Here is a 27050-nt window from a genome sequence, read left to right on the forward strand (position 1 = left end):
GCCAATCCTGGTGAAGCGGACGGGCGAGCGGGCCCTGGTTGGTGGAGCCGGCGCTGAGCCTCCCTCTTGCTCCGGCCGGGCCCCCCGCCGGGAGGGGGCGTGGCCGCGGCCGTGGCCGGGCCGGAGGCGGCGTCGCGGGCGCCGCTGCGTGCGGTGTGGTGCGGGGCGGTGGCGCCGGGCGGCCGCGGCGCGGCGGGACCATGGAGCTCGGAGCGCTGCCCCGGCGCCGGCGGCGGCGGGCCCGCGGACCGGTGAGTGCGGGCTCCGGCCGGCCGGGCTCCCCGGTCCTGAGCCCTTCCTTCTCGGCTGCGGGCCGGGCGGCTGCCCCGGGGGAGGGGCGGGCGCGGGCCGGGCCCCCGCAGCCCCGCGGCCAAGTGAAGTTGCTGCATCGCGCCGGGCGCGCTCGGCCGGGCGGCGGGGCCCACTGCGGGCCGCGGCGCCGCCCCGCGCTTCACCCTGCAGCCCGGCTGCATCCTCTCCGCCGGCTCCCTCGCCGACCGGGGCTTCCCGCCGGCGCGGCCCGGCGGCCGTTCTCTCCCGCGCCGCCCCCCGGCTCTCGGGCTCCGGCGCTGCCCGGTGCGCGCTCCCCGGGCTGCGGAGCAGGCGCCGGCCATCCCGGCCCCAGGTGACGTGCGGGCCTTGGCTCACGCCCCATGCACGGCGCCCGCGGCTGCCCCGCGTCCGGGACCTCCACATCCCTCCGGGCTCCGCGCGCCCTCCTCCGCGTCTGGCCCAGTCCCGCGTGCCCCCCGCCCCGGGCTCCGGCCCTCCCCAGCCCCGGCTTCGCCCTCCCCGAGCCCTCTGCGCCCCAGGGCTGCGGGCCTGCGGGGCTCCCGGCCTCAGCAGCGAGTCTTGACTCTCCGAGGGCAGGGAAGGGGTCGGGCAGCCCGCGAGAGGCGTGCTGCTGGGCGAGGGGAGAGGGCTGCGCGCCCGGAGCCGCTTCGCCCGGATGGCTCGTCCCCGGGAGACTTTCCCTGCGCGGCGGGCGGGGGCCGCGGCGCCTGGCTCTCGCGCCTCCTCCGCGCCAGAGCTTCAGCGAGTGGAAAACCTTTTCCTCTCCGTCTGTGATACTTAGGGGCAATGGCGATTTCTTCTTCGTTTAATCTCCTTGCGAGGGATCGTTCCCGGGTGGAGAGCAGAGTTCTTAATTATTAAGAAGCTGAGCAATGGGCTTAGGGAGGAATGGGAGCATCTCATTTTCTTAGCTGCTATTGGACGGAATAGGAGCTCTTTCTCATTTGGGGATTAATTTTAAATTCGCGGTTACTCCCAGCAATAATTTTTGAGTTTTTGAAAACTGAAAATAAAAAAGGCCAGTTTTTGCCTTAAAGCTATCCAAATCAAATGCATAATGGGGCATGAAATTTTAATAAGATTCGGAATCCACATTTTATAAGGGGAGAGGCTAGCCATTTGAATCTTTTGCATCCTAAAAATTAGGTTTGTCTAAGGCTTAAAATGTCTGCTTGTCTATCAAAACCAAGTTCAAAGTGCTGTAATTGACTTATCTTTCTATTGCCTCTTGGGCAAATTCTGTTGAACATTGGTTGCTTGTTTTTGTATTTGCTTTACCCAACTTTCCTTTTCTAGCAGTGAAACAATGCAGTGATTCTTTAAAGCTAGTTCTTTTATCTACTTGAGAGGTTAAACAAAAGAAAGCTGGGTTTGACCTTTCCCATAGGCAGTTCTTATTGTGTGTCTGGTCTCCTTTCTAATAGCATCCACATAGTACTCATTTTTCTTTATATTTAAAGATCTTAATTTCTATTCACAAAAGCTGTGTCTTTTCAAATGTTTGAAGCTCATTAGGTTAGAAAGTTTGATTGACTTTATATATTTATGGTCTGACCTGTATTCACTGTTTTCTTGAAACATTCAAAGAAGCTTGTTCTTGAGCTCTCAACATATACAAATTGTTCTTGCACTTCCAATTGCTGACATGAAGTTGCTTTATAAATTGTTTTATCTGTTTGCTTAAAATTTATGACGTAGTAGACAATGATGTGCTCACTATTTTTAAAAATTCTGAAAATAAAGGTGAAACACTTTGCTAAGTGGTCATGCCAACATTGTAGCCTCCTAGCTATTCTCAATGTGTCTTCGTAGACATACTTTACACTTCCCATAGAAACCTGCATGTGGCGAATAACCATTTGGTTATTGGAACGTTTCTACTAAAACAACGACCTATGGTAAGTATTAAAAGAATTGCCTGTACTAGTGGGCCGCTGCTAGTGGTGTCCTTTTAGAGTTCCAAGAAGTTTCTTTGAAGAATACTTACAGATTATGTTTTCCGCTCCCATGTGCTGTTATCCTTCCTTCTGTTTTCTTGGGAGTGCCTCCACATTGTTGTACAGACCTTAAATTCTCAACTTCTCTTTTCAGTCCTTTTTTCTTTAGTACCCTGTTTTCCTCTTTGAGGCCGGGTTTTCTTGAGACCTGCCCTTGGGCATTTGGAACCAAATGTTGCTTGAGTCCATGTCTTCTTCTTCAGGAGTGGTTCTGTACCCATGACTTAATATTATGCTGGAAATACAGGAATGTTGTAGACCAGAAATGCATAAATAATGCATATTGTGAAATAAATTTACTGTCACTATGGAGATAGATGGAGTAAAAAGTCTCGGTTCCCTTTTCCTCTTCTTATTGCTGCCCTTGTCCTGTTTCTTTCCCTAAAGGTAACCACACTTAATGTTATGGCATGTATATAGCCTTCCAGAATTTTTTCAGTAACCTTTTTTATTCAAAATCCACTTAGTGAACACCTCCTAAGTACCAGGCACTGTTTTTTTTCCCCCTGAGGAAGATTCCTCCTGAGCTAACATCTGTACCAGTCTTCCTCTGTTTTTTAGTATGTGGGCTGCCAGCACAGCATGGCCACTAACAGTGATGTAGGTCCACCCCTGGGAACTGAACCCTGGCTGCTGAAGCGGAGCGTGCTGAAGTTAACCACCAGGCCACTGGGGCTGGCCCAACCAGGCACTATTTTAATACTGGGATTGCAGAAATAAGAGATGAGAGCTTTCAAGATGCTCCTAGTCTACTGAGACACACAGTTTCTATGCAGTGCAATAAGCGCCATGAGAGAGTCAGTCAGCAGTGAGGGCTGTGGAGCATCCATGAATGACCTAATCCATTCATTCACTGGCTTTATTCATTTAGTGTACTTCAGAGTTTATAATATGTGCTGGCAATGCAAAGATAAACAAGGCAGATACCTCTGTCAGCCCCAGATGAGCTGACTGCTGAGCTCAGGTCTCAGAGAGTTTTAACTGTTGGTCACAGTGCAGTGTAGGATAAGTGCCCTGAGAGGGGCTACCTGCAGGAGCTTGTAGGATGCCTACAAACCCAAGCTTTGGGACTATTCAGAGATGAGAGAAGCCTCCAGGAGAAGTAGGAGAAAAGGAATCCATCAAAGTCTGGGTTGAGGAGAGTGTACAAAGTCTTGTTGGGGAGATGGTGCATTGGAGCAACTAAAAACGAAATTTAGTATGGTGGTGCAGTAGAGTGCAATGGCAGGGAAGTGGCCAGAGATGAGACAGGAAAAGTAACTAGGGGCCTGGCCACATAGGGTCTTGTGATTCCTGTTATAAGGAGTTTGAACCACTTTATGGGCAGTAGGAAATGGTTGGAGGATTCTGAGCCAAAGAAGGACAGAATCAGATGTACCCTTTGGAGAATGGATGGATAAGAGGGGGCAAGGCTGGAAGGAGGAGGTAGGATTGCTGGGACTTGGTTGTTGGTTGGATGTGTGTGTGTGCGTTTGTGTGTCTGTGATGGGGGAATTGGGAGAGTGAGGAGTTCAGGGCAGTGCCAAGTGCTGGCTGGATGGTTGGGTGGATCATGGTGCCATTCTTAGGGAGCGGGAGGGCCAGCAGCAGCCATTTTGGGGAAAAAATGATGGGTTACACTTGGCCTTGTTAATTTAAGGTGCCTGTGGGCCGTAGTGTTCAGTTGGCTACCTTAGGGATCTAGAAATTGGGAGGGGTCTGGCCTAGAGACACACATTTGAGCTGTTTGCTGAGGTGCTGCGATGAGCTCGCAGGGAGACTGTGGGATATTAAATTAAGTCGTTGAAGGAAACACAGCAATACGTGACGTGTCGAACCCTGTGGAAACTACTAGCTCAGAGTAGTTAAGTCTCTGCAGTAGGTTGCACTGCGTTCCTTTCAATGATGTCCTCGTTGTAAAGCTGGGTTTTCAGTGGTTGCTGCCCTTTGTGAAGATCAGTGTGGAACAGGAAATAAGGGAGGTGGTATCCAGTCTGACTCCTAGGTTTGCAAAGTTGTGAGGTGCTCAACACATGCACACATACCATTAGTAAATACTTGTGGTTTATTTAAGAATGGAATAAAAATACTCATTTTCTTTCAATTGAAGGGTACTTTTTTCAAATGGGTACTAAGTTGTTGGGGGCATAAATAGTTAAGTAATTAAAACTTACCTAACGATTCCATTAATCATTAGGCATTTCTTTGGCCTGAAACACTAGGCGCAGTGAACAGAGAAAATTCTAGAACCTCTGCCTTTGCCTGTATTTGTTAATGGAGGCTTTTGGAGTAGATAAGGTTATTCAAGAAGCGTGTATGGAGTGAGAAGAGGAGTGGTGTAGAAAGTGATCGGAGGAACTCTTGTGTTTAAAAGTTGGACAGGAGACTAGGCTCCCACATTGAGTCTGAGAAGGATGAGGCCTGGGGGCATGAACGGTGGCTTGGAGGCCATGGTCCAAGAGAACCTCAGCCAAGAGGTCATTAGTAATATAGGTGACAGCAATGGCGACACAGTGATGGGGACAGGAGCGAGATGGCCAGTTTGTAAGAGAACCCTCTTACATAATAGTGGGTGGGAGCAGGAAGTGGAGCCAGTGTGCGTGGACCACTCTTAGTAAGTGTGGTGGTAAAGGGTGGCTATAGGAGGGTAGGTGAAGGGGAACCTTTTCTTCCTTTAAATGGAGGGATTTGAGCATGTTAAAGAACCACGAGGGAGAGGGTGCTAGAGAGAGCTCCAGTCAGATAGTGATTTCAGAGTTTCCATTGGATTTAGCTCTGGGATGTAATTACTGATTTTGGCAAGAGGAGTCTCGGGGGAGCCTTATTGCTGTGGATTAAGGAGTGAATGTGCCAAGCGGGGAAGCTAGTCAGGCAGGGTAGACAGTTCTTTCTAAAACTTGATGTTAGAGAGGAAAGAGAGGCAGTCACTAGAGAGTGACGTCTGGTACAGGGTGTTGTTTTTTTTTTTTTTTAACATTGACTTTATTTTCTCTCATTAAAAAAAACTAAGATCTTTTTACTTCCTTTCTCAAGGCATGGTTTTCTTAGGACGGTTTGGTCCTTCTCAGGGTGTGTTCCCTGGGCATGCTTGCCTCTTTCTAGGTCCTGGTGTCCTCTGGAGGTCGTATTCTCTCTGTGCCTGTCCCCTCTAGCTGCCCTGTTCTCTCTGAGGCATCCTTTCTCCTGCAGTGCGTTCTCTCCTGCTTCCCTCCAGGCCAGTTTGTTTGTTTGTTTTGTGTCAGAGCCTCTCCTCCCATCTTAATGGATGTCCCCGGATGAGAATGTTTTTCCATACGCAGATTTCGCTCTTAATCTTTGGAGCCACCCTGTTGTGTTTCTTCTTCCTCTTCTTTGAGGTTAGCGCTTTTTTTCCTTTGACTTTAAAAAAAAATTTTTTTACACATCTCAAACACCCCAGAGAATTTTCTCCTCTTTCGGGTCCACTAGAGCTTCTAGGGCCTTGACCCTGAGCTCAGCATCTGGGATCATTTTTCCACCTTTTACTTGTGAAATTTCCCCTTGTGCCTGTTCTTAGGATGCCCTCCGACCTCCTGGAGCAATGACCTTGAAATTAATCCAAAGATATCTTCTGCTGTGTTATATATTCTTGAACTTTTTTGGTGTTTCACTTACTTAAAATTTTTCTTTCTTGTAGTTTTTGCTTTATGTTTCCTTTCAGTTCATCCACAAGTGGTTGAATGCCTCCTTTGTATCATTCTGGTTACTGGGAATAGCAGTGCTGGTATGACCGAGCTCCTGTCCTCACAAAGCTGGAGAGATAATAGAGGGTAAATTGTCTGGCTGAGTAACCGTAAAGTGCTTGTGGGCAGGAGCCAGACAGCATGGTGCCTTGCACACATCAGTGCTTAGTGGGTGTGTTCCAGCTTTGTCAGATAACCTCATAAACGTCGTGGTCCTGTCAAGACTGTTGTCAGGCCGTAACCTTAGCTTACAGGGGTAACAGTCAGTGCCTTCTCCCCTCCAGCCGGCCATATGCCCACAGGCTTTGTGATCTTTGGTCTTTGAGTCTTCTGTTTTCTAGCAATTGAAAACCATATTGAATTTTTAAAAGGTGTGCTGCAGTGCATGCTAAAGATTTTATTGCTGTGCGGCAGCACTTCCATTTTAGGTCGTCTCATAGCATCCTCTCACTGAGTGCTGTTACCCATTTTCTGTGTTTGGTGGATTGTATTGTAATATAAAAGTATGGGTGTGGGGGCTGGCCCCGTGGCCGAGTGGTTAAGTTCGCGCGCTCCGCTACAGGCGGCCCAGTGTTTCGTTAGTTCGAATCCTGGGCGCGGACATGGCACTGCTCATCAGACCACGCTGAGGCAGCGTCCCACATGCCACAACTAGAAGAACCCACAACGAAGAATACACAACTATGTACAGGGGGGCTTTGGGGAGAAAAAGGAAAAAATAAAATCTTTAAAAAAAAAAAAAAGTATGGGTGTGATTGTGAACTAGAATCCGTGTGGCCATATTCTGTCAGCTAAATGGAGGAGTGGTGTATTCTTTGCACATAGTAGATCCTTAACAAATATTTTTTCATTGACTGAATATGTCATGTGTTTTGATTCACGACCATGTAATAAGCTGAACACTATCACAACTATGTAATTTTAAAAACTTAGCTGAGTCATTTTGTCCTACTCATATCATGCTTGTTTTTTCAGCCCCTCAGAATATGTACATGACAGGTTGTTTTGTTTCTTGCCTGTTTTGCTGTGTAGTCCTGTGTTAGGGAATTACTGAGGCGGAGTTCAGCCCTGGATTCCCTTTGTAAATCGTTGCTGGGCTGTATTCTTTCCTAGGTTTAGAATTAATGCTTATGGAGAGGCTTATGGATTTAAGTTGCTCCCTGTGGTGCATGCAAGGAATAGTGTCTAAACACTTAGGGAGTAAAGCATCTAGTCAAATTTGAGGGATGACATTAACTAGAAAGGTAGCAAGTACAGAGAGGGAGAAATTTATGCTTATGTTTGTATCATTCTGAGAGAGGCTCTTGCACAGCTTAGAATGAGGAGGAACAGACAGTAACATCTTAATTTTAGGAGGAAGGTTGTAATTTTCTAATATAAGACACATGTCCATTTTCAGTAGAAATAGGAAAACACTTTTTGTTTTATAACCAACCCTGTTTAAAACATAGCTTGGTTCTTGGTTTTCCATAGGGTTTGTCTCCTATTTTTGTGAGTCTTTTCGAGTTAATTATCCTGGTTTTTGATTTAAATGCTAGAAATACACATAAACCCCCAAATTCCCCAATCACCATTCTTCAGATTTTAATTACACGCTGGAAACAACATTGTTTCCAAGGTCTTTACTAAAATGTGAATTGTTCTGTGAGATATCCCAGGGAGGAAGATTATTAAAATGTTACTCCTTTTTAAAAATTGGCGTTGTAATTTTGAATAGTTACAAAGCTTATCAATGATAATGAAGTTCATACCTGAGCCATCATTCGAGTTTTCACAGCTTTTGTGCTGTCTGTGCATTGTATTACATAGGCAAATTAAAAGCTCCCTTCATTTCCGAAATGTTCAGTTTCCTCCCTTTTTGTTGTTCGTGCCATCCAGTCAGTTCTGATTCTTAGACACCCTGTGTACAGCACGGTGGAACTCTGCCCAGTCTTTTTTGCTCCATCCTCTCACCTCCTGCACTCTATCAGACAATGCTCCACTGCTATTCACAGGGTTTTCATGGCCAATTTTTCGGAAGTAAGTGTCCAGGTCCTTCTTTCTAGTCTTAGTCTGGAAGCTCCACTGAAACCTGTCCACCATGGGTGACCCTGGTGGCATTTAAAATCCTGGTGGCATAGCTTTCAGCATCACAGCAACATGCAGCCACCACAGTGTGACACCTGACTGACAGGTAGTCTCGTTCCCTGACTGGAAAACGAACCCAGGCCACGGTGGTGAGAATGCTGAATCTTAACCACTAGACCACCCGTCCCTCATAGTACTCTAAAAAAAAAAATTATGGAAATGACAAAACCTCAGGGACGTCATTTGAAAGAATTGTATAGGGATTAGGTATTAAAGGATTTAGAACAGAGTTTTTCTTTTAAGCTGCATTTGTGGTTACTCTTTCTTGCTAGACAAGAGTTTAGAAGTTTGTGGTTTCATTTCTCAGGCTATTTGGTTTCTAAAGATTGTCATATTTCGTTTGAGACAAAATATGTTGCTGCGCATTTTAATATTTACTCAGCATTCTTTCCCTTTTTGGACACTGATATAACTTAGATCAACTGCATATAAGTGAAAGTTACAAATACAGTTTTAAGTAGAATATATACTTTACCCTAATTTCTCTTGTTTGAGATGCTTATGACTTTATTAAGTGTAAACAGTGGAGGCTTGTCTCACTTGTCCTCCATTAAATAAAGATTTGAGTTAGTTTATGGGAAATACTCACAATAAAGCTGAATATAAATAATGGGAATTAAAACAATGTGAGGATCAGGAATTAGAACAGTAAGACCTATAGTTTCAACAAGATTGAGGGCCGCCTGGTTCAGTGTTTTAGACGCGGGGGTCTAACTGCTTTAATAACTGCAAGATTTCAGTGACTCGGCACAAGAAATATCTATTTCTCACCCATGTTGAAACTTAGTGTTGGGGTCCCTGTGGGGTGGTCTTGCATGGGGCCATTCAGGTGGTCAGACTTTTTCTACCTTGTGGCTTAGCGTCTGGTAGGAAGCGGGAACCTGCTCAGTTCAGCTGGTGGCTGAAAGAGAAGCCCTGTAGGGGACATCTTAGGGGCCAGCACACAGCACCTCTCATCCCACTGGCCGTACTCATTTCTTCAGAGGGTCAAACTAACATGGTTTATGTGCTTTCTAGTGTAAGAAAGGACGCATTGCATATCCTTCAAACAGCCATTCGGGAATAAAATTAATCTCAAATAGATTTTTTGGTAAACGGTGTATAGAAACTAGTTTGAAATAATCTTTTTTTTTTTTTTGAAGATTAGCCCTAAGCTAACATCTGCTGTCGATCCTCTTCTTTTTGCTGAGGAAGACCGGCCCTGAACTAACATCTGTGCCCATCTTCCTCTGTTTTGTATGGGACGCCTGCCACAGCATGGCTTAACAAGTGGTGCGAAGGTCTCCACCTGGGATCCAAACCAGCGAACCCCGGGGCCGCTGAAGCAGAACGTGGGAACTTAACGGGCGCGCCACCGGGCAGGCCCCTGAAGTTATCTTCTTGATGAGCTTGAAGTGCTGGTATTTTGTGTTGTTAATTAAAAATAGCTTTAAAGACCAAGAACAGAGAGATGGTTGGTTAGTTCAAAGTCAATGTACTGCATGATAAGCTTTTTCCAGAACAGGGGTTGGTAAACTGTAGCCTGTGGGCCAAATCTGGCCTTTTGCCTAATTTGGAAAGAACATTTTATTGGAACATAGACTTGCCCATTTGTTACGTATTGCCTGTGGCTGCTTTCAGGCTACAAGGCAGAATTGAGTAGAGTTAAGTAGTTCCAACAGGGACTGTCTGACCTGCAAAGTGTAAAATATTTACTGCCTGACCCTTCCCAGCCAAGCTTCCTGATCCGTATTCCAGAGGGTGAATTTCTGCCCTTTCTTCTGGAGATCACATTCTACTAGGGAAGAAAGACACTAAATAAGCAACCTAAGTACGTGTAGTAATAACGGCTATAAATAAAGAAGCAAGGGGAGAGAGTTTCAGGGACTGCCATTTTTATCGTGTGGGCGGGGCAGGTGTCTCTGAGGTGACACTTGAGCAGAGGTGTGACTGAAGGTGAAGGAGTGAGCCGGTCAGGCATATATTTTGGGAAAGAGCTTTATGGAGGAAGGAGTAGCCAGTGCGAAGCCCTTTCAGGTGCAAGGAGGGCAGTGTGGGTGTGTGTGGGTGTGTGTGGTCACAGAGGCAATAAAGGGTCGGATGCTGTGAGGCCTGATAGACCAGGTTGGTGGCTCTTAGGGTTTTATTCTGAGTGAGATGGAAAGTCATTGCAGGGTTTTAAGCGGGGACATGATATCATTTGACTTCGATTTTAAAAGGCTCGCTTCTGTGTAGAGAGTAACCGTAGGGGACAAGAGTAGGAGGAGAGTGTCTTGGTGTGCTAGGCATTGTAGATGCTGAGGATATCCAGGCGAAGCAAACAGTCCCTGGTCTCCAGGGGCTGATAGTGTAGCGGAGAACAACAAGTAAGAGGTCACTGTGGTGTAGTGCTGTAGGTGGAGAAGAAAAGGTGCCCTGGGATCGCATAGGAGGGGTGCTTGATCCAAACTGGGAGATGACGCTTGACCTGAGAAAATGGAGGACACTAATCAAGACTGATTTCGTGGCTGTTCTATACCTGAGCTCTGAGATTCTTGGAAGGAGCACGTGAACAGACAGCCAAATCATCAAGGGTTCTAGCAGAGGTGGCAGAGGGTTTCAGATCCTAACGGTTGATCTGTGGAGCCCTGTGAGAGGATGATTCTAAGGCAGCGTCGAGGCTCATGGGATCCAATGCAATGCGCACTAAGAGGCGAGGATGATCTTTGCCATCTTTGCCAGAGAGCAGGACCAAGGTGATTTTAGACTGAAGAGATTAGTACCACAGGGCTGTAGAGAAGTCTTGTGTTTTTCTATGGAATGTGTTGTAGAGCGTGCTAACTTTTCTCATGAGCCCAGCAGCATGAATTAGTTGCAAAAGGTACTTGTGAGTAATTAAACAAATTGGTCTGCTGTCTGGTGTTATTAGATAGGACCCAGTTAAACTTTGGAAGTTATCCGTAAAAATGATATTTATTTTTAAGATAGGTGATGTTAAGCCATTTTGGATAATAATTAGCTGAAAAAATTGCTGCCTTTTTTATTGGTGTAGAGGAGGTTATTCACCTTTCTCTTCTCTATACTAGAGTGTCTAGATCATCCAAAAAGAATTTTACTGATTACAATACAATTTTTAAAAGAAATAAGGAGAAAAAAATAGATACATTCACAATCAGAGAGGGAGGTTTTTTTTTTTTATAGTGTCTTTGTAACTAATAGAACAAATTTTGGTAAGGATATGGAAGATTTAAACAACAGTTGATAAACTTGCCTTGCATGTCTAGACGCTGACCCTAACAACTGCAGAATGCACCTTCTTTACTTGTGCATGTGGACATTCACCCAAACTGTTAGCCTGCAGGGCAGAAGCAAGGCTCAGAATATTTCAGAGGATTGAAATTGAACAGAACAGTGTTCTCTAAATTAAACTAAAATCAGTACCAAAATGTAACTAGAAAATCTTTTCTAAATAACCCATGGGTCTTAGAAGATGTATTCCAATGGCAATTAGAAAAATTGAGAAAATATTTTGATGAGAAGTAATACAAGAATACTGTATATCAGAATTTGTGGGGTGCAGCTAAAGTCATGCTTAGAGGAAAGTTTATAGCCTTAAATACATATTAGGAAAGAAGAAAGACCAAAATTAGAAAAAGAACAACAAACTAAACACATTACAAGAGGAGAAATTAATAAAATAGAAAGCAAATATACAGTAGAGAACATCTTCAGTGCTAGTTGTTCTTTTGGAAAGACTGATCATGTCAATAATTTGGTGAGAGTAATCAATTTCAGAAAGATAGAGGCACAAGTAACCAGTATCAGGAATGAAAAAGGAAGCATCACAAAGGATCCTACAGACGTTAAAGGTATTTAACAAAATGTGCTAATAAATTTTAACTTTAAGTTAAATGGTGAAATTTCTCCTGTCATTGTGGTTTTGTTATTCATTTAAATAAGACCTGGGTTCATTTGTTTTAGTATGTGTTCAGTTTTAGGTCTTTCCCATCCTTGTTGATTTGATTTTCTTTCAACATAATTTAACATGCTTCCAAAAATCAAAACTATACAAAAAAGTATGCTCAGAGAAATATCACTCTTTTCTATGTCCCTTTAACTCTGCCCTGCCTTCCCCCTTGCAGGTAACTGACTTCACCATTTTCTGGTTTCTTTTTGTGAAGATATATGTATGTTTTCTTATTTGCCTTTCTTTCATATGCAGAAGGTCATATACTATATATGTTCTGTTGAACTTTACTTTTTTCACTTAGGAATGTATCCTGGAAAGTACTCCATGTCAAACCCTAGAGCTCTTCAGTATTTTATTAATTTGTTTATTTTACAGGTGCATAGATCTGTGTATATAATGTGGTATGGCCACCCTGGCTTCTATATTTGGGCATTTAGTTAATTTCCAATATTTTGCAATTACAAATAATGTTGCTATGAATAACCCTGTGGATATGTATTTTTGTGTTGGAGCTCTAAAGGTTTTGTATGGAGGGTAAAGTTCTAAAAGTTGGATTTCTGGGTTGAAGGGTAAATGCATATGTCATTGTGTTAGACATTGCTAAGTTCCCCTCTGTAGAGATTGTACGATTTTGCAGTTCTACCAGCAGTGTGTGAGTGCCTCCTTTTCTACACAAGCTTTTGAATTTTTGCCAATATAATAGGTGAAAGGTGGTTGCTTTGGTATAGTTTAATTGCATCTCCTCTATTATGGCTGAAGTTGAACCTCTTTTCATATGTTTAAAGGAAATTTTAATATTTTTTGTGAGTTGCCTATTCACGTCTTTTGCCCATTTTTCTATAGGATTTCTGCTCTTTTTCCCTTCAGTTTTTATTTTTATTTTTTTTTAAACATTGGCACCTGAGCTGACATCTGTTGCCACTCTTTTTTTCCCCTTCTTCTTCTTCTCTCCAAGACCCCCAGTATGTAGTTGTATATTCTACTTGTGAGTGCTTCTGGTTGTGCTGTGTGGGGACGCTGCCTCAACATGGTGTGATTAGCAGTGCCATGTCTGCACCCAGGATCTGAACCGGCGAAACCCTGGGCCACCAATCGGAGTGCACGAACTCAACCACTCAGCCACGGGGCCGGCCCCCACTTCAGTTTTTAAAAGTTCATTTTTGTCTTAGGAATAATAGCCTTTTATATGTGTTCTATAGTATAACTGCTTTCTGCCAGTTTATTGTCTTTTGACTTTTCTGATAGTGTTTTTTGCCAGGCAAAGATTTTATCTTCATATTGTCAAATTTATCAAGCATTTCTTTTATTGGGTGTGAATTTTAAGTCAAGGTCAGAAAATCTTTCTGTACACCTATGTTATAGAAGGCTTCACCAATGCTTTCTTCAGGAGCTTGAATACTTTTCATGTTTAACGTTTAGATTTCTGATACAGCTGGAGTTTATTCTGGTGTGTGGTGTGAGGAATAGATTTATCTTCTTCCAAATGGCTTTTCAGTTGTCCCAGCACCATTTGTAAAGTCCGTCTTTGCTGAGTTATTTGAGATGCCACCATTGTTATAAGATTTCTGTATACAGCTTAGGTCTGTTTTTGGCTTTTCTATTACATTCCGTTGATTGGTCTCCCTGTTCATGTGCTACTACCACAATTTTTTTTTTTGAGGAAGATTAGCACTGAGCTAACATCTGTGTGTGTGTGTTTGTGTGGGACGCCTGCCACAGCATGGCTTGATGAGCAGTGCTAGGTCCATGCCTGGGATCCAAACCTGCGAACCCTGGGCCACTGAAGCGGAGCGTGTGAACTTAACTGCTGCGCCACCAGGCCAGCCCCCCACACTTTTATTCACAGAGCTTTGTTTTAATATTTGGTAGGGCTAGTTCTCCTTTATAGCTCCTCCTTTTCAATCTTTACTAAGCTATTCTGTGTGATTTTCTGCATGAACTTTAGTATCAACTTGTGTCGTTACATATAAGAGCTACTGTGTAATTTTCATTGGTATTGCATTGTATGTGTAAATTAATTTAAGGAGAACTGACAATCTGATGATGTTGTGATGTCTTAACCAAGAACAATGGATACTCAAGTCCAATTTTGTGTGCCTTTAATGAGTGTATAAATCTATAGATTTCTTCATATAGGTTTTGAATATTTCTTAAGTTTATTCTTTTCTGTTGCAATTGTAAATGGGATTTTCTCTTCCGTTACACCTTGTAACTGGTTATTATTTGTGTATGTGAAGGCTGTTGTTTTTTGTTTGTTAGTTGTATATCCTGCTACTTTGCTGATTTATTTTTTGAGTTTTATTCTTTCGGTTTTTCAGGTTTACTGTCATGTCATCAGCCAATGGAGGGTTTTATTTCTTCTGTCCATTGTTCGTGCCTTTGTTTTCTCTTGTCTAACCGCATTGGCAAATACCTCCAGGACAGTGTTAACAGTAGAAGAGATAGTGAGCCTCTTTGCTTTGTTCTTGTCCTTAGTGGGAATGCTGCTAGTTTTACCCACTAAGATGTTGGTGCTCGTGTTTACATGTGTGTGCGTACATGCATGTTTTATCTGTCTGTCTGTCTTTCTATCTAAAGTCATGTTAAGAAGTAAGTATTCATCCATTCCTATTTATTCAAGAGATTTGTTTATTAGGGATGAATGTTGAATTCTGTCAACGGTTTTCAGCTTCCTTGGAGTAATTATAGGACGTTTCTCATTAGACTTATAAGTGTGGTGAATCATATTACTAGACTTCCAAATACTGAACCATTCTTGCATTCCTGGTGTAAACTCTTAATGTGGTGTTGGAGTCTATTCTTTAATATTTTATTTCAGATCTTTGCATCAACGTTCATAAGTGGTATTGGTTTGTAATTTTCCCTTTTTTGTGCTATCTTAATCAGGTTTAGGTATTAATGTTATACTTGATTAAGAAGAAGAATTTGGAAGTTACTCTTCCTTTACTATGTTTTAGAAGAATTTATGTAATATGGGACTAGCTGGTTTCTAAAGATTTGAAAGAATTCTCTGTGATATTGTTTAGATTTGGTTCTTTTTACTTTTTTTTGGTAGCTTAGTTTGATAACTTTTTCTGATTCTTCTAGGGAAGTTAGTTGGTTTAAGCTTTCTGTCTCTGCTGGGGTCCATTTTGATACACTATATTTTCTTAAGAAATTATCCAGGGGCTGGCCCCGTGGCCGAGTGGTTGGGTTCGTGCGCTCCGCTGCAGGCAGCCCGGTGTTTCATCAGTTCGAATCCTGGGTGCGGACATGGCACTGCTCATCAAACCATGCTGAGGCAGCGTCCCACATACCACAACTAGAAGGACCCACAATGAAGAATATACAACTATGTACCGAGGTGCTTTGGGGAGAAAAAGGAAAAAAATAAATCTTTAAAAAAAAAAAAAAGAAGTTATCCATTTCATCTAGGTTTTTAAATGTATTTGCCTTTAAGTGAGTAAAGTAGTATTTTATGATTTATATTTTTTATGTTTGTGTATTTGCTCCTTTTTTCTTTGATAAAATTTGACTGCACTTCCTTTCAGTTTTTTATTGTGGTAAAAAGTATATAACATAAAATTAACCTTTTCACCCATCTTTAGGTATGCAGTTCAGTGGCATTAAGTACATTCATTGTTGTGCAACCATCACCTCCATCCGTCTCCAGAACTTTTTCAGCTTCCTACACCAAAATTCTGTACCAGTTGAAAGTTAACTCCCCATTCTCTCCTGGCCCAGGCCCTGGCAGCCACCATTCTGCTTTCTGTCTCTCTGAATTTGCAGCATACTAGGGACCTCCTATAAGGGGATTTCGTTTTTTTAAGAACCAGAATTTTTATTAATTTGATCTGTTCTCTCTACCACATTAATTTCAGCTTTTATCTTTATAATTACCATCTTTGTGCTTTCTTTTGATTTACCTTATTTTCATTCTAGCTTTTTGAGTTAGAAATGTAATTCATTTATTTACTTTTTAAAAAATTGCGTTAGGTGCTTAGGGCTCTGAATTTTCTTCTGATTATTAAATTCTTCCGTGGACTCTGATGTGTACTGTTTTCATTATCATTTTTCACAAATTCTGTGCTTTGTTTATATATTCTCTTTCATCCAAGAGTTTAAATTTTTAGGTGCAAAGGCTTTTTTTGGTATTTGATTTCTAGTTTTATTTTTCAAAAATTTTGTAAGTTTTATTGATACGGAGAAGTCTACATATCAAAAGTGTGGAGCTTAATGAATTTTCACAAAATGAATTTACTTGTGAAACCAGAACATTACAGTGCCCCATTCAAGTCATGACCACCCCACTCTCAAAGGGCAGCCACCATGCTGACTTCTAACTTGATGAGTTTTGCCTGGTTTTGAATTTAGATGATTATTGTATATGGTTCTGTGTTTAGATCTTTTAGCAGTTTTGTTAAATCCTTCTGTGTTGTTGCAAGCACTCATAGATCATTCATTCTTTTTGCTGTCTTTTATTCCATTGTGTGACTGTAGCACAATTCATTTATCCGTTTATCCCTTTGGAGGGTATTTATATTATTTCCAGTGTTTTTTATTTCTAGGTTTTTTGCATTGTACTTAGAGGATATTGTTTGTAATGTTTTTATTTTGTGACTGTATTAATTATTTCTTTGTGCCTTAATATAGGATAAATGTTTTGGGTTTGTTCAAGGAAGGTATGTTCTCTATTATTAGAGTGTAATGTCCAATATATGTCCAAAAAAACTATCTTGTTGGTTGTATTGTTTAGATCCTTTATGTCTTTTACTTATTTTTCCCCCTTGTCCTGTTTTGTATTTTGTGGTGTTTGAGTCTCTTATCTGTAGTGAATTTCTGTTTCTTCTTGCATTGGCTGTAGTTTCTGTTCCTTGTTTCATAGATATTAACATGTTTTTTCATTGTGAAATACAGCTTTTAAGATTTGTCCATTTGGGTACTTTTGTTTAAATTTTGTTTTGTCTGTTATGATTGCAGCCTAATAATAGCTTCCATTTGCCTGATAAGTTTTTGTCCATCCCTTTATTTTTAGCCTTTTTGAATCATTGCATTTAAGTTTGTCTCATATATACAGCATAGAGCTGGGCTTTGCTCTAAGCAAATTTGAAAATCTTTAAAATAGGCAAGTTAAACTTATTCACATTAATTGTTATAATTGATATATTTGTTTCCTGTTCTGTCGTCATCTCTGTTGTAATTACTGTCTGTATTATACTATGTTCATTCATTATTAGACATGTTTTCCTTGAGTTAAAAGAACCCTTCTTTTGCTGTCGAGGGAGGACTAAAGTTTTGTTCCAGTCGTTACCTTTCGGTTGTACAAGTTTCGTAGTGCCTTTGGTTCCCTTCTCTTTTTAGACTCTCCTTTTACTATCTTGTAGGTCAGCTTTAAATGGCATCCTTTGATTCTGACCTATTACCCATACAGTGGTCAGCGATCTTACTCTGTTTTCTCTTTTCTCTCCGTTCTCGTCACATTATTTTATTTGCATTTTTCTACTTTGTCAGGACAGTTGTTTATATACCGTTCTTCTGTCCATGACCCCGGTCTTGTTTTTAGTGTTAGTTCTGCAACATAAATTGCTCACTTCTTCATCAGTCCTTTTGTTTAAATTTCTTCAGTCATCCCTTGGTTGGATGTAGTTCAAGCCCAAATGCATCCATTGAATGTAATGGATTAACTTCTTTTCTGTGCATCTAGGATTATATTACTTGTGTATCTTTGGGAGTACTGAGGAAATAGTCACTCAAATCACTTTCTGTGTCTGTGACCCAGATGATGATCCTGGGTTGAGAAAGGTGATTAGAATCCTCAGGAAGGATGCATGTCTAAGTATTTTGTGAGTTCTCTCTTGTCCACGTATTTTTTTGTGGCCTTGATGGTTGAAGGACATCTTGGCTAGATATAAAACCCATGTTTTCACTTTTTTCCTTAAGTGATTCCTTAAAATGATTTTTTTCTTTTGTCTTGCTTTGTATATTGGTTTAATAAGTTGATGCCAGTCTAATTCTTTTTTCTTGTAAGTTATTTCCTTTTTTAGCCTGGAGGCCCTGAGGATCTTTTCTGTATCCTTGAATTAGGGTTTATTAGGGTACATTTTAGAGTTGTTCATTCTTGGTCAGTTTTCCCCAGCCCCCAGGAGCTGACTCTTTCACTGTGTAGATCCAAGTTTTTTTTTTTTGTATCACCAGAAAGTTTTCTTGGATAGTTGTTTTAAATGTTCTGTTTCAGTGTTTAGAATATCTTCTTCCAGAGTCTGGTATATATGTACCATGGAGCACGTGTACCTCCAATTATGTGAATGCTTGACCTTCTTGCCTGTTTTCTGTTTCAGCCACTTCTTTTCTGCATACTTAGTTTATTTTTCTTTTTGTTGGTTTCTTGTTTTTTCTCAATGCCTTTTGTTAAATTTTCATTTAAATTTATTCTCCTTTAGGCGTATTTTTATTTAATCTTCATTTCTAATATGATTTTTTTTTCTTTTGGGGGGAAGTTTTATTAGCTGAAATGCTTTGCTTTGCATTTTTTGTTTTCTTACAGTAGTTTTATGTGGATGTGGGATTTATTGATTGATTGAGAGAGTGAGTGAAAATCAACTTTTTTTTTTTTTGTTTTTTTTAACGCAGATTTTCCCTTCTCTCTCCATCTAATTCAGCATTTACTTGCCCGACTTTCAGTGGAAGTCCTGCCTCTCTGTAAAGGCTTTGACAGCATCAGACCTCATTAGATTCCTTCCTTCTGTACTTTATAGCAGCAGTTCTCTAAGTGGTATGGGGACTCCTGGTGGTCTCTAGGACCCTTTTAGGGGTCAGTGAGGTCATACTTATTTTCATAATTATGCTGAGACGTTATCTGTCCTTTTTACTTGCATTCTCTCAAAGTGTACAGTGCCGTTTTCAGAGGCAACATGATGGAGCCATAATTACCTGAAAAGACTACTAAACACACCTCCAACTAGATATCTGTGTGAGACTGAATTGTCTTCATATACAGTCATGTGTCACTTAATGGTGGAGATACATTCTGAGAAATGTGGTGTTGGGTAATTTAGTAGTTATGCAAACATCATAGAGTATATTTACACAAACCTACATAGCATAGCCTACTACACACCTAGGCTCTATGGTACTAATCTTATGGGACCACCATTGTATGTGTGGTGTGTCGTTGACCGAAATGTCATTATGTGATGCGTGACTATACTGTAACCAAAACAGCATATCACAACAGATTGAATTCAGAAAGCAGATATGAAAATCTAGCTGTCTTGTCTTAAGGCAAACCTTAAAGAAACTTGCAAAAATATAATAGTGCCAATAATTTTTTGTTTTGAGAAATACTGTTATTTTTCTTTAGAATATGTTTATGTTAACACATGAGTTTATTTTGTCCTCTTCAGTGATTTAATAAGTATTTAGAACATTCTCTCTTAATTTCTAATGTGGTAAATATTGATGAATACAACTAATGAATGATAGCCCTTTGGGGTTTTAAATTGTAAGAGGTCCTGAATGATAGTTTGAGAATTGTTGCTTCATACAGCAGAGGTCCATGTAGGGAGTTTTGAAAATACTGATGCCTGTGTCTTAGTCCCAGAAATTGTGATTTAATTGGTCTGGGGTAGGCTGTTGCATGGGCTTTGAAATTTCTAACTGATCTCTAGGTGATTCTAATATGTAGATACACTTGGGAATTTTACTGATATATAGTTGGGAATGATGGTATATCATATGCTTATTTAACTTTTGTACTTGCTGTCTTGAAAAGAGTGTAAGACAGTGGTTCCCAAATTTGCATAAAAGAATCATTTGGGAAATCTTAATTTCATTTTTGATTGTTGCTCTTATGTAGAAAAACAATAGATTTTTTAAAATGTTTTATTTTGAAACAATTGTAGACTGGGGAAGTTGCAGAAGTAGTACAGGGAGGTCAGCTGTACTCTTCACCCTGGTTTCCCCAATGATAACATCTTGCACAACTATGATACACTATCAAAACCAAAAAATTGACATCGATACAGTCTATAGGCCTTATTCAGATTTCACTAGGTTTTACATGCACTCATTTGTGTGTTCTGTGCAACTTACATGTATAGATTTATGTAACCACCACATCAAGTTATAGAACTGTTCCATCCCCACAAAGGAACTCTTTCATACTTCCTCTTTGCAGTCACTACAGTTGATTTTTCTATATTGATTTGTATCATTTGACATGTTGAACTTGTTTTTTAGTTCTTGTAGTTTTATTGTGGATTCCTTAGGGTTTTCTACATATAGGATCATGACATGTGCTAGTCATGAAATGGACTAAGACGACAGTGTTACTTCCTTTCCAATCTTGATGGTCTCCCTCTTTCTTTCTTTTTTGCCTTGTTTCACTGGATAGAACCATTATTATAATATTGAATAGAAGTGGTTAGAGAGAACATTCTTGTTCCTGATTTCAGGGGGCAGGCATTCAATTCTTCATACTGTTAAGTATGATGTTAGCTGTAGTCTTTTCGTAGATGCCCTTTATTAGGTTGAGCAAGTTTCTTTCAATTCTTAGTTTGTTGAAAGCTTTGTGTTTTCTTTTTGCTGGGAAAGATTTTCCCAGAGGTAATATCTGGTGCTAGTCTTCCTTTCTTTTTTTCTTCCCTCTCCAAAGCTCCAGTACATAGTTCTGTATTCTGGTTGTAAGTCCGTCTAGTTCTTCTTTGTGAGCTGCTGCCATAGCACGGCTACTGACAGACGAGTGGTGTGGTTTTGTGCTGAAGCGAAGTGTGCCGAGCTTTAACCACCAGAGCTGTCAGGGCTGGCTCTGTTGGGAGTTTTTAATCACAAATGGGTGTTGGATTTTATGAGATACTTTTCCTGCAACTATTGAGATGGTCGTGTGGTTTTGTCCTTATTATTTGCTATATTAATTGATTTTTCGAGGTTACACCAACTTTGCGTTCCTGGAATAAATCCCATTTGTTCATTTGTCAATTTTGTTGATCTCCTACCATCTAGGTAGGATTTAGCCTCAAAGTTGTTAAAAACAAAAAAAAAGGTTATTATCTGATGTCTGTGACTGCATTTTAGACTATAGAATTTTAGAATGGTGATTGTGTGGGACTATCTTTTGAATGTGAAACTGATATTTAGTTCTTGTAAAAATATCAAGGAGAGAGAAACTAGGTTAAAACGCAAAAGTAAGTAAAATAGACAAGCTAGAGAAGGGGAAGGATGGTGATGATTCATTGTAAAGTATTTAATTACAATAATTATTCTTTGCTTACCTTTCACTGAGAATTTTGGATGGTCGACAAATAAAATTAAAATATTTTAATGTTCTGTGCATTACATAGGTGGGTAGTCTGGTTCCAGACAAATGTTAAATTAGTGCCAAGGATAGGAAATAAGGTTGAAAATAATAGTTCTCCTTTATTGAAGAGATATTTATATTTATTTATATTTTTAAACTGTTTTTTGTCTCTGTGAATTCCTGGAAGAAAAAGAAAAGATAGAAAAAGATGATTCTCTTTGCAACCCCCCTTTCTCCCCATCCTATAGTGATCTATAGACATGATATATACACCCTTGCAATGACCCTTTTCTGCCTTGAGATGACATTCATAATGGTTAGTGTGAATACTGATTATGCTGGTCGTCAGAGATCAGTGAACGGGCAGCAGAAACTAATGAACGAACTCAGAGAAAATGAAACCGAATCATGCTGAAAAGCTGATGATTTCTAGATTGACTGCATTTCTGAAACCTCAGATGTTGAAAATTGGAGATGCCTGCATTTCCAGTAATTTCTTACTGAGTATTTTTGGCTTTCCAGTACATAAAATTTCATTTAAAAATAACCTTTTAAACTTTCCCTTTTAGAAGAGTATTAGGATAGACTCTTATAAATGTGTTTGAAAGTTGGCTTTCTTTTTTTCCCTCAGAAGTGCTGTAGCATAATGCAGTTTAAAAATATGTGCAGTTTTCCATTTCTGTCAGGAACACCTGAACGAATCTCAGTGAATGGTGTTAACAGTGTCAGTGGACTTTGTACAAAACTGGCCAAGCGTTAGAGTTGTATTCTTTTGTAGCTCCAATTAGCATTCAGATACTATTTCTGAAGTGTTGGATTTCATATATTTTGGTCCTTGTTGACTTTCTTTTTTCCTAATTCTAGTGTCAGCCTCAAATTATTTCTAGTAATTTTGGAATTTTTTTTCTCCCTCTCTCTCTTTTTTAAGATTTTGTTTGTTTTGCGGGCATTCGCTGTTAATGAAATGAGGAACCCTTGTCTGGATGGGTGGAATGTGATTTCTGTTCCTAAATTGAGTATAATTTGATTTTTCCTGGTATTCTCATAAAGTGCTAAAATAAGTCATAAAATTTAGCAAATTTCATTTAAATTTAAGTTTTCAGAATTTCTGAAGTGGTGGGAATATGAACAATTAAATAGTTAAACCACATTTTTTTTTTAAGGTATGCTATTTGATGAGGAAGATTGGCCCTGAGCTAAGGTCTGTTGCCAGTTTTCCTCCTTTTTCTTCCTCCCCAAAGCTCCAGTACATAGCTGTATATCCTAGTTGTAAGTCCGTGTAGTTCTTCTGTGTGGGACCTCACCACAGCTTGGCTTGATGGGCAGTGTGTAGATCTGCACCCAGGATCTGAACCAGTGAACCCCTGGCTGCCGAAGCAGAGTGCGTGAATTAACCACTGCACCGCTGGGCCGCCTCCTAAACCACATTTTTAAAAAGTCGAGTAAATAGAAATCCAGAGTGTTTTGACTTGACCACAGTGTTTCGATCTGTTCCCTTCCCTCTCCCCCAGTACAGAAACGATAAGTGCTGTATCCTAAGGTTATATTTTAATGCTTTCTCTCTGGTTATAGTGTATTGAAGTTAAATCTAGCATAGTTCTGTAACTTTTTTTAGTCACTAATATTTTCTTGCTGCTGTATATAAATTGCTTCAATTAACTTTATTTTCCTAATGTGCTGTTTTTCCTTTCCAATGAGATTTCCTGTATGTGTGTCTATATATGTATGTATTTGTTTAATAGGCTTGTTACCATGAGTTCAACTTTTGTTGGTAATTGCTTCTTTTGGAAGGAAAATAAAGGATAAACTTGACAAATTCATATTGTGGTAGAAAGATCGTTAGGAGATAGGTGAGCTGTGAATGTCAGAGGAGGACAGGGGATAGTCACGAGTGACCTGTCAGGTTTCAGATAAGTTAGTGTAGGGAAATCAGGTGGAAGCCTTCCACCTTTGTTCCAACCAGAGTCACTACCTTCTAGCTGCTTGACATTCTGATGGAAATTTTATTAAAAAAAAAAAGTTCTGTTAAAAAAAAGTTACAAAACCACTGCTTTTGTGGGTAGGGGGTCCCAAGTTATCTTGTTATTAATGGAAGACAATAAGAACTTCTTGGCTTTTTGTGTTTAATTACCATTTACTAGAGATTCTTTTCTTGACCATCATTTGCTATAAACTAGGCTTTGCTATCAGAAGAACAGAGGGGACATTTGGAATATTGAAGAAGGAGGAATATGTGGGGTGATTGTTCAGTCTTTGCTTTGAGACGTTAACAGGTGCAGACTTAAACATGTTTGCTGCTATTGCTTTTGGGTCTTAGAAGTGGGAATAGAGGTATTTTCCATGAGTGGTTGGTAGATTTGTGGCTTTTAAACACTGAGTTCTATGATGCCTCAGCTTCCCCTTCTGAAGTTCTTGAACCAAATTTGTGGTTCACCTGAAGCATGTGTATAGGATTTTAGGGGTGCCTTTTGCATGCTTCATTTCTAGCTCCTTTAATACTTCTATTCTTATTTTCTTTTTCACCTACTTCCCATGAAATGCTGTCTTACTTTTCAGCACACAGTGGCACGTACATAACTGCAGTCGTACTTGGGTGGTTCCTGACTAGACCTGCCCCTGTGCAGGTTTCAGGTCAGGGCTAGATGATTAACTTCCCCCAGGACCCAATGAGACAAAATTACAGCCCGGTCAAGAGCAGGGGCTTTGGGGCAAGACTGGTTCAGCTTCAGATCTTGGCTTTGCCGTTAATTGGTTGGGTGATTTGGGGGGCATTTCTTAACTCCTATGAGCCTTGATTCCGTCGTCTAAAGAAGAACAATGCTTAGCCCACAGACCTATTGTAAAGAAGTAAACAGAGCATGTAAATAATAAATAAAGGGTTGAGTAGTGTACCAAGAATAGAAAATTGTCCAGAACTGGCAGAATAAAGAACCACAGCAATAGCAAGAAAATCCCTAAGAAACCTTCAGCTCTATGTGTGCGTGTGAGACCACACCTTGAAAGAGGGGCAGAAACAGCCTAGATGTCCTTATCAGCTATTGATGTATCTTCTAATAGGGTAGATACTTGGAGGGCATAACTAATCAGTAAGAAAGATGCTGGCAGGCACCTCCATGATGGTCAAAATGGGGCAGGAAGAAATTAATGTAAGTGGGAAATTGGAAGCCTGGGGTCTTAGTGAAAAGAGAATAACAACTATGGTAAAGTATGGATAATATGTGTCAGTATATAATGATTTATGGTGTTAAGTGTCTTAATTACATGATCACATTTGATGTCACAACAACCCTGTAAAGTAGCTTATTATTCAGACCATCCTGGTTCCTGGTTCACATGGGGGCAAGTTCCAAAGGCAGTGGGGAACAAGCAGGGATCGGAAAAAGTAAAAGTATTTTCCTTAATGGTGAGACACAGGAAAGTTCCCATGGTCAGTCACAGCCAGTGAGTGCATAAAGCAGGTCCCAGAATTCCTGATTCTAGTGTAAGGCTCTTTCCCCTGGAGCGAGTATGTTATTCTGTCTCTGCCCGAATGGGAGTACATGAAGATGCACAGTAGTTCACAGTTAGTCAGAGTGGGCACGGCGAGGGTGGAGCTGAAGCCCAGGGATTCATAAACCCAAGCTGGCGTTCTTTTCTGCTAGGTGGTATTTTAATTGAAAATTCCTTATTCCATTGAAAGTTACTTTTTTAAATTATCAAATTGATTATATTCCTTGTTTTTGTTTTTTCTTTGAACAGTTTTTCAGAAAAGTGGCCCTGAACACAGTGTGCTCTGGGTTGGACTCTCTTGGAGTCACCCTCTGTCATAGATTCTCGGAGTGTCCCTGTTCCTGAAGGCCCGCCAGGCTTTTGAAGCTGCTCTGGCTTTGTTGTCCTTTGTTTGCTTGTGGGTTGGGAGGCTGCTGAAGACCATTCAGTCTCCTTGGATAGCCACAGCAGAGAGTAATAGGAGTCAGGGGGATGGTTGCCACCTGAGTGAGTGGTCCAGAAAGGTTTGGAGTGCAGAAGCCAAAAGACTCACAGAGAAGTGATCCACCCAAAAAGGTCCTGAGAACTCAATTCAGTGAAGTACATTTTGGGGTCAGTGCATTGAATCTGTGACCTCCTGTAAAATACTGCATCTTTGCCTAATGTTTACTGAAACCCCTAACTTTATTGGTACCCCTGGTGCTCTCCGTCTTCCTCCTGCCCCTCCAAAAAGGACGCACTTGGTTTTGCAGGATTATGGAGATTCAGCGCCGTCTACCAAAGGCACTTCCTTCCAGGTGCCTCTTTTTCCCTCGCATCATGGATTAGTCACTTAGTTGCAAGGGACCAGTAAATTAATCAAATGGTGGAGGCTTCTTCTTGGTTTTTCTTGAGGGCTAATGGTTTCTGCTGGAGTACAAATGAAAAATCTCAGGATTTTAAAGATCTGTACTATGAAAATCTCTGGCTGTGGCAAATGAAAGTGTCTTCTTATTAATTCCTGGGAAATACTTGCTAAGAGTACTTCTCTAGAGAGCTTAGTTTTAGAGTAAAAGTGTGATTTTAATTTCTAGTACCGTGCAGTGAGCACAGTTTTTATGAAACAGTAGTCATAGGCTCTGGAGTTGACTCCATGGCCTCTGTTAACCTGATCTGCAGGACATGTAGAGTTCTGGTTGTTAATCAGTGGAATTATTTATTATAGAAATTTATTAAGGACAGCTTATTGGCGTTGTTATAATTTCAGTCGTTTCTTCCTAATTATCAGGTAAAAGGATGATTTGAGTTCGAGGACTTCCTTACATTAAAATAAGGAACTTGTAAAAATATTCCTCAGTTTTATGTTCGGTTATCTAGGGAACTTTCACGAGCCGCAAAGAAACGTGGAGAATTTTAGTTGCTGGTGTTTGTGTTCAAGGTCCATACAGGACAAGGTTTTGGAATCTCTTTCAAAGTGTGTATTGCCCTGTAGACGCACCTTACAGAAAGTCATAGCTGTTTCAGAGTCTTCGTAAATGAAAAAGTTAAAACAGTTATTACTCCTTTGGTAGTTCTGATAGCTCGTGCTAAATGGCCAGGGGAGTGGGGGGAGACTAGCTTCGCATCCTCCAGGACAAGAGATGATGGGGTGGCAGATTCCCTCTGAATTGGAGCTTCCATCATAAGATACATAAAATAACTCTCCAGGCAATAGCGTAGGAAGCAAAAAAAGGAACAAAAACCTTTAAAAAATTTACTGAAATGAGCCAATACATAATTATAATAAATAATATTTCCATGTCAAAAAGGAAGAATGAATTGATAAGAACTTGGAGAAATACCATATATGGACAAAGGGGGGAAAGTCTATGGAAATAAAAATTACCTGGTTTTGGGATCACGATGATACTGCACTGAGATCCGAATTTCAGCAGCTGTTCACGTGACCCTGTGATGGAGCGCCTCACTCCGCAGGCATGCTGTTACAGGAGTGCTTCAGGTGTGGGCTGAAGGCAGGCACGTAGGTATACCCATAAACTTGTTTTAAAAAATCAAATGGTTAGATCTGATTTGCTTGTAGTGGTAAGTTAGATAACTGTCATTTTGCTTTATTTGGCGGGTCATGTGGGGAGATTTGGAGACTGAAGCATAACATGTACTGCTCTTGATGAGCAGACACCCTTTCCTCGTGGTGTGTTTGCCTAATGAGGAGTTAGATGGCACACTTCCGTAGAGCAGGTGCTCAGTAGTCTCTGTCGATACTGTAAATTTGGTAAGCATTCACTGCTGAACCTGCGTGTTGA

The 27050-nt window shown here is 40.8% G+C and overlaps 1 protein-coding gene across 14 annotated transcripts in view; it reads left to right on the forward strand.

Moving 5' to 3' along the window:
• Positions 1-110: 110 nt before the first annotated feature.
• Positions 111-27050, forward strand: part of WASF3 (WASP family member 3) — a 122049-nt gene continuing 95109 nt past the window's right edge. For 8 of the 14 annotated variants that reach the window (XM_070578692.1, XM_070578705.1, XM_070578690.1 and 5 more), the window contains exon 1: positions 111-251. The gene's annotated coding sequence lies outside the window, so the exon portion shown is untranslated. Of the gene's footprint in view, positions 252-372; positions 626-9240; positions 9499-27050 lie in introns of those variants that run through there. The other 6 variants (XM_070578696.1, XM_070578697.1, XM_070578686.1 and 3 more) reach the window with 5 other exon arrangements.

Source organism: Equus przewalskii, chromosome 16, assembly GCF_037783145.1.
Source record: "Equus przewalskii isolate Varuska chromosome 16, EquPr2, whole genome shotgun sequence".
Taxonomy (NCBI): Eukaryota; Metazoa; Chordata; class Mammalia; order Perissodactyla; family Equidae; genus Equus; species Equus przewalskii.